Raw genomic sequence first — 8,861 nt, 5'->3', positions numbered from 1 at the left:
TGTTAGAACCGAATGAAAAAGAATTCAACTGAACATACACTGTGTGAGTTGATTTTACTTTAACTGTAATCTAAAGGTTTGTGTAGACACAGAAAATAAAACTGCAGTGAAAACAAAACTAGAGAATAAGAATAATGTCCACGCCACATTGTTTTAAACATTGTTTTAAACATTGTTAAAAAATTGTGTCTATTCGAGCTATAGGGCTTTGTTTAGCAAGAAGACCAAAAGTAGGTAACAATTTCATCATGTGATACCCAGTAAAAACACGATGTATAATTTTTAAACCTATTCTTAATGCATTTATTACATTTACACACACACACACACACACACACACACACACACACACACACACACACACACATATATATATATATATATATATATATATATATATATATATATATATATATATATATATGAAAAGTGGTATCTTTTTTGACATTCTTGACAAGAAAACACAAAATGTCAAGCTAATTCCGGGACCTTGATTCCTGATTTCATACCAAAAAGTATATATTCAACAGAGAGCATACATCTTCTGCCAGCATGGAAAGTCCCTCTTTTTTTTCCTTTTTTTAAAAACAATATACCATTAACCAAACCTGACTACAAGGGAATCCCCATCTTAGCACCCACCGCCTATCACCCTGTGACCTTTTCTAAGCTATATTAGGATGCACCCCTCATTTCCAGTCTGCTGGTGAAAAAATACAGGAAAGACTAAAGAAAATAGTCAAAACTCAATGATAACATCTGTCCTCCTTCCTCCTGTTCCTCCTATACATCTGAAATAAGTGAAGGGTGTCAAAAGTACCGGGACCTCTTCCGATATGCGATACTTTAGAAGCCAGTGCAAAATATCAGAGGGCTGCCCTTTGACTCAAACAAGTGTCCGCTGCCTCTCCTGTACAAGGCTAAGACTTCCTGGACTCATTAAGACAGGGAAGAGGAGGCCACAAAGGATGCACTGTGTGTTTGTGTGTCTGTCTGCTCTGCACCTACTTAGATTTGATCTCACTAAAATAAGTAATAACCTATTGAAATCACCACCAGCCGGGCGCTTTTCACTCCACTTTCAAAACAGCCGTAAACACACAAAGTACTGTACATGTTTTGATGGTGGCAGCTGGATCACAGCGCTGTCTGAATTTAAAAAATTAGTATTGACATGACAAATCTGAGCAGTTATGAACATGAACAACAAGAGGCCATTAAATCCATCAGCAGAGTCTTCAGGCTGTTTCAGTAGCGTCAGAGATGTTGGACAACATGCATTTATCTCACTAGCAGCAGGCATTGTGGAGAAAAGGTGTGAGGTCTTTTTTTTCTGTGAAACCTCTTAGCGTCCCATAATCAGGAGTGATAATGTGTCTCATTCTATGCTAATGTGTGTGTTTTACAGCTATCAGGCGACAGGTGATGATAGCACACGCTCAGAGATGTTCTGCTGTGTGCGGGTGTGTGTGCTAGCGTGCAAGTGTGGACGCAAGGCACCATTAGTGACTTCCCAGGTCCTCTTCAGGAATACAATGGGCGTCGAAATTGCTTTAATGGAAAAAGGCTAATGTGAGATGCACACACACATGTACACGTACACACACATGAACACACCGCCTTAGCAAATCACTCAAGCCGTTGAGAGGTAGAAAAAAGGGAGGATATTATCACTTACACTTGAAAAAACTAGAGATGGAGGAGAGAAAATAGACAGCGAGGAGAGAGTTGGCGCTGCTCTTCTTCCACTTACTTTGTGCTTCCACCCACTAGAGTCAGTAGTTTTCCAAAACAGAGGCATAGAGTCTGTAGTTAAGATATTTTTTTCTAACTCATCTGCCTTCCTTAAACATGCAGGTGTGATTTGCAAAGGGAGTCAAGAATGGTTAGGACTAATATATGTTACAAATCCTCTGACAGCGCTGCCAATTTTTTTTGTTTTGTTAATAGAGGTTATTTCAAAAGTAGGCTCAAAGAGTTAGATTTGACAAAGGGAAAAAACTGAAAACTGATATGAATTAACTGAGTAATCTCTATAAATCAAAGTCAGCATATAAATATACTTAAAGAGTGATATGCTTTTTAGTAGCAGACTCCTATTGGGTTCTTGAAGTCCAAGTTCCAAGATGACCAATCATCAAGCAAAAGAGGGACTTGCCAGCATCCACTCTCTAAACCATTGGCTATCATCCAACATAATTTTTTTATTTATTACAATTTTATCTACATTTGTAAAAACTGACTAAACCCATCCTCCTGGGTCTGGTCCCAAGGCCGGATAAATGGGTAGAGTTATGTCAAAAAAGGGCATAAAATCATTGCCTAATTGAACTTTTGGATTATCAATAAGATTTGATACTAAATCGGTTGGGAGATTGACTAAAGGAGACACCAAAAGTTTCTTCCACTGAAAATGCTACGTCCAGATGAACAGAATCAACCTTTTGAGATTGGTGGATGTAGTGAAGGAGGACATCCAGAGGGTTGGTCTGATAAAACTGGATGCTATGGGTAGGGTGAGATGGAGGCAGATGAAGAGACTAGCTGAAGAACAAGTGGTTTGCCCTGCACATCTGCTGAAACTCAGTAATACTGCAGGATTTGCAGGATTAATGAAGAACACACACAGGTCCATGTGAAAATCTTCTAACAAGAGTGAGGAGAAAGACGATGAAAAAGTACTGCCATGCTGTAAGATCTGACCAAACTGACCAAGAGAATTCCTTTGTGGAACAGGAGGGAAAGTGGCACTAAGAAGTCAGAGGAAACGATGATTTGACAAGAATTCCACTAGTAGCATGGCATACTGCCAGTTTAATGATTCCATCAGAAAAGTTTCCAGATGCTAATCCAGCATTTTTGCATTTCACATAACACTTTGGCTAGGAAGAGAGGGATTGTGCGGATTTAAGTTAAACAGAAGCTAGGGAGACACAATTGCGTGTAGTGTTTCCAAAGGCCGACAATGAAGTTCACCACCGAGTAAGCAAAGCTCACTTCACAGTAGCAACTATAAATACTGATGCACAGCCATGCAGGACGCTTAAGCTAGCACACAGCTAACTGTAACAGTGGTGATGTTTGTTTTTCTCAGACATCATAAAGGTTCAGCCTTTAGTTTGCACTCCTGGTCACCTGCAAATGGGTAATGATGTGTTATGTTGTCACTTTAAAAGAACTCAGTACAACAGAATAATTTTATCCTGCTCTTTTCTGCTGACTTAGCCACCCCAAAACAGAAGACATGCATAAGATAAATGTGCCAATTTAAACATATAACAGCACAATATTAACCTTCCTGCCTTCTTGGGACCTTTTTGTGCCACTGCTATGTGTTAAATGGCTGCCATTTCCACTGTGTTCAGTGGAATATAACCAAACTTGCCACAGGATAGTTTTTACCTGTCAATGTTAATATTCCAGTGTGAATTCCTGAAATCAGCCTAAAATGGCTGAGCAGCAGAAATCCCCACACCCATCACCCTGGGGACCATTTTCTGCCCATTGACTTCCATTATAAACGCTATTTTTCAACCCCAAATTATCATCATATGATTTTATTTTTTCTTCTTTTCTTGGATGTCAATGAAGACTCAGGGCCTTGAAGTTTTAATTTTTAAATTGCAAAAAAAATGCAAAAAAAATAATGGCAGGTCAAAATGTATGTTGGTGCCAATCTTTGGTCCATCTAAAGGCCTACTTATAATGACAATCACATATTACTTCAACTGGTTTTTTGTGGAAATATTTAGTTTCGTTTTTTGGTTTTTGGGGCTTATAACACAGGGCGCTCATGTAATAACACTGGGATTTGAAGGGTTAAAACAACGAAAATATAATTAAAACTTTACATGAATATTTCAGGGAGAAGTAGTTTTACAAGGTTGGCTAATTTAAAGTGGAATAAAATATGGATATATGGTCTTTTTATGGCGTGGCTGAGAATGGTCCCTAGGGTGATGGGTGTGAGTTTTTTAAAGGATGGCAGGAGGGTTAATATGTGTACCTAGTGAACTGGAACCTTCTATGAAAACTAGTTCCTGTTAGCAGCTCACTGCGAGGACAGCATGGAATAAAGCCGCTAAATATACAAGTGAAGAAAAGTGGGCTCATTAGCATAACATCAGCAAACAGCTCACGCTCTTCTTTTTAGACAGGTCCACACTCACAGACATGCTCCTGCACTGCTCGGTAAGACAAGGCACGTTCCTCCTTTGCTACTAATGGTCTCATTTGTGCCCTGCTCAAGGCTGGCAAGGCCTGCAGCATCTGTTTGACTGGAGGCCATGCCATAAGGTGCCAGGACTCCAAGGATCCTCCGCACTCCCTCAAGAACACTGCTCTATGTCCTGCTAACCTCACCCCTTTATCACCCTTTTTACACTTCACCCTCAGATGTTGCTCTCGTCCCCAACCTTCGCATCATGATGTCCAGTTAACTCTAAATCCTCTGCTCAGTGCTTCATAAAATTAGCTCTCCTCTCCCCTCTTAGATGTTACTCATCACTATAGACTTACATCTTCTTCACAGCCTCTGGCACATCAAAGTAAAACCTCCCACCTGGTTTCTTCTTTTTTCCCCCCCTTCTTTAATCGCTTCTGCCCCCTCCCTTTTCCTTTCCATCTCCCTCAGATCCCTTCCCCTTGTTTCTGCCCCCCTTGTCCCAAGATGTGTGAGATGTCATCTACCTCCCTTAACCCGCCCCCCCCACCCCCCCTCCTCTAAATCTCCTCCTTTGCTCTTTCCTCTCTCCCCCGAGGGGGAGCGAGACATCATCTGGCCAGGACTCTAACTTCAACTGGGTGTGTGTGGTAGCAAAATGTGTCTCATCGCCAGAAAGACTTGCGCCTTGGAGGAACAGACAGATTAGCGAGAAGAGTCTTGCTCCCAGCGTGCCATTCAAGCTACATTCCCAGGAACGTCTCCTCCTTAACAAGCATCAAATTCCCCTCCAGGTGGCCTGTGGCAATCCCCTCCACCCCAAATACAAGGAGCACAGAAAGTAATCTGATGGCACTCTCCTGCTTATTTTTCGTTATCTCTTTTTTCTTTACTGGATAGTCAAACAAATTTCACCCCCCTGACACGGTACATCCCTAAGATGCTTTTGCATGCGTTTGTGGATGTTTGTACGCCACTAACAGGAGCCCCCGCTGAGACCTCTTTAGCCCGTGAGAGAGAGAGCGATAGTGGAGAGAATGAAAGGCGAAAAAAGAAAGAGTATAAAGGCCTAGGAGGAGACATGGTCAGGGGGAGGGGGAGAGAGGAGGGTGGTCTTATGACAGAGGGGGTCTGTGGCTAACAAGCGGCGTGGAGCCACAGAAGGTGTGTGTAGTCGAGCGTGAGGAAACATTTGAGACAGCGCAGGCCCACTGAGATGACCGTAGAGCTAATGCTATGTTAGTGAGCTGCTAACGGCATGCCTGGGCCCTGGCACGGTGCCCTTCCACACAGATCACAGAGGCCCAAAGCGCAATGAAAAGAGACACCTCGGGTCTCGAGGGGAAGTATTACTAGTGACACATCTTTTGGGCACCGGTTGGGACTCCTTTACCATCTGAGCCTCCCGTACCATGACTCACATGCAGGCATGTGGGTTAGATAAAGAGACCCCTAAATCTAATGTGGCGGCGAAGGTGAGGTAGAACAATGCTCAGAGCGGTAAAACTAACTGGCACTTCAAGTCGAGGTATACAGAAAAGGCTTTATGCAGCAAGACACTCTGAGTAATTTGACTTGAAGCGAGATCAGACATTTCCCAGGGCTGTACTTGCTCTCTTACCCAGCTGAGTGTATGCTGTCTTGATATAACACAAAACGTACAAGTCTGATGTTGCTTTCATGCCATATTGTTCAAATCGTTAACTATGAGTGACATAGGTAGAACAAACTTTTCCTGTCTGTTTCAGCTTGTAAGTCAGAGATACTTACTGGAAATTGCTGACATCCCATTAATGAAAAGAACTGGAGACATGTTACCAGACTCTCAATTTCAGTGGGTAACAACCAGCTACAACAATATGCCACACAGTAAAAGAACGAAATGTATCTACTTTAACTTGTTAGTTAGCATTAGCCCTAAAGGTTAGCCTTAATGCTAACCACTTTGGAGAAATATGTGAATAAGGAGTGGGTTTTTTCTGTTCTCGCCATTAAACCCACAGTGTACGAACAGTAAGGACCTAACAGTCTTTGTTCTTCCATAGAATTTGAAAATGCCTCCATCCTAATCAAACATCAAACAAGCCTGAATGCCCAAAAACAAAAAAAGAAAAAAACATAAAACTTGATTTCATGATGTAACAGGTTTTTTTTCTTTTTAGGTTTTGTAGTACCCAATTTACCCACCTTTCAATTCATCATATTTTGCTATGAAAACAGTAAATAGGTGCAATGATTTATTGAAACGTGACAGTCAATATTTGGTATTTGGACCAACTTTATTCTTCAGCACAACCTGAACTCTTTGGCAAGCTTTCTTGTCATATCTTTAAGTAGTCTGCAGGAATAGTTCTCCGGGCTTCTTGAAGGACATTCAAAGATCTTCTTTGGAAGTTGGCTGACTTTTGTTGTGTTCTCTGTCGAGATGATCCAACCCAACACTGCTTCAATATCGTTGAGTTTCAGGCTCTGAGAAAGCCTACCCATGACTGATAGTGCTTCATTTTGTGTTTTTTCTATCCAGGGATGTTTTTATCATATTGACAATATGTTTGGGATTATTGTCGTGCTGAAACATTAAACTTTTGCCTATCAGATACTTTCTAGATGATATCAATTTATATCTGATGGTACTTTTTGCATTTATAATTCCATCAGTTTTGACAACATCACAGTTTTACAGATGGTTGTAGACACTTGTGTTATTCCTTCCTCCTGATGACCTCTGTACTTTGAGGATGGTTTCAACCAAAAATTCCATCACTCCGTAAGACCTGTTGCCACTGATTTTTAGTCCAGATTCTGTGTAATTACATACTTTAGCCCTGTTCTCCTTCCTTAAGAAGAATTGTGAACAGTAGGTTGATCAAATAAAGGGCCAGATGCATCTCCGGTCCTATCTCTAGACGTCTTACTATTGACAGAAATACTTGCAACTTTCCATACATTTTCAATCCTGTGTAGTAATGTTGGCATGACAGTAATAATAGAAATTTTGTTAAAAGGGTAGAATCTTTAATTGTTTCTCTGCAGTTTTCACACTTTATAAATTCATTCAGTCCACAGAACTATGGGACCTATGCTTGACATCCACAGTTTATGTCTTCTCTTCTTTGGGGTAAATGTTTTATTTCTTACAGCGATTTGGGATTATCTTTGAAAATCTTTTATCTTATCTTTAAAAAAAAAAAAAGGATCTCAGGAGTCAAAAGTCAAAGGATGCAATATTTCAAGGTGGTGTCTGATGACCTGATGACCAGACCTACAGTGTTTCCAGTGGCCTCTCACTGACCCTGGTCATTATCTTAAGGCAGAAACCAGATCATTCAAATCTGCAGCAATACAGCTAATGAAGGACCACTGCAGGTGGAGGGAGTGGTGGTAGTGGTGCACACAGTGGGTCAATGATCTGTTTCCAAAAGCCTTAAGGCCAATTGGTGGTTAATCTCGTGGCTGTGTCTACACTGAACTGAAATCATGATTGTGTGCAGGCGCAGGAAATGTTTTGTACAGTTAGAACGCTGCTACTGCAGAGCTTCTTTTTCTCAGGCTAGTGAAGGAGCTAGGGTAAGAGACAGAGCTGCTTTGTGCTTTCTGATCAGATTAAAGTGTGAGACAGCCCAAGGCAGAAGGGCAGTGACCCCGCTTTAACAAGTAGTATTACAGCAGTTAATTAAAGTCAGACCAGGAGCAGATTAAGTTAGACCTTTTTATTTTTATCTTTAGTGGACCACTTTTGCCTTTTTTGAACTCGGTAAAATCAGAGTTCACCTTCTGTGTTATCTGAAATAACCTCACTAAAAGCCACCCAGCTACTGTAAACTACAGCAGATGGTACAAAGTTGAAATATCTTTTTCTTAGATATAAGATCCTGTTCTTATGATTACACATCTGTATAATTTTTATAGAACTTTGAAAGGAAAAAAAAAATTCTGCTGATAACTGAATGATAGCTGTGCACACCTCTGTTTGTTGGGCCTTTTGCTTTTATTGGTGATGGCCTCCCCAAGGACGACACTAGAGACCATCGTAGTTTACTCTTTATTACAGGGCACCTCGAATCTATATTCACTTCTCCATAGATAAAAAGCAATAGACATGCTTTGTTGGGGTATGAAACTTTTCTGTTATTTAGATCTAAATATAATAAAAACTAAACCTGTGATGCATCATCCAACAGATGCAGTACCATCAGAAAATAAAGCTAATTTGAGAATGTACATCAGAGAACACAGACTTGCCGTCTGCATTTTAATTATTGTTTTTAATCCTAGAAAACGCAAATTCTTAAAAGAGCCCCTTAAAATTGAATAAATTATTAATTTTTACCACCTGTACCTGTTTTCACCTGCGCCTTGGCTTCTATAGCTGCTGACCACGTAGTGTATGTGTGTCTGTGCAATGTTGAGGGTGTGTGTGTTTGCGGGGGGGGGGGGGGGGGGGGATAATGAAGAGGCATTGTGTCTCCTCATAATGACATCATGGCTCTGACAGAAGCTGGAGAAGATGCCTGAGGTCTCGGAGCGGAACTCTTCAGCTCGGTGTAAGTGTATGTGTGAGAGAGTGTGAGCGTGTGTGTGTCCATCCCCGGGCGATCTGAGTCCTCCTGGGCTTTGTGAACGAAAGTCAAACCGTCAAAGACAAAAACAAAACCTGACCACCAGCAATATGAAGCAGAGGGCAGGCCATTTGGCTGCT

Source organism: Astatotilapia calliptera, chromosome 15 (genome assembly GCF_964374335.1).
Source record: "Astatotilapia calliptera chromosome 15, fAstCal68.1, whole genome shotgun sequence".
NCBI lineage: Eukaryota > Metazoa > Chordata > Actinopteri > Cichliformes > Cichlidae > Astatotilapia > Astatotilapia calliptera.
This window is presented reverse-complemented; position numbering follows the sequence as displayed.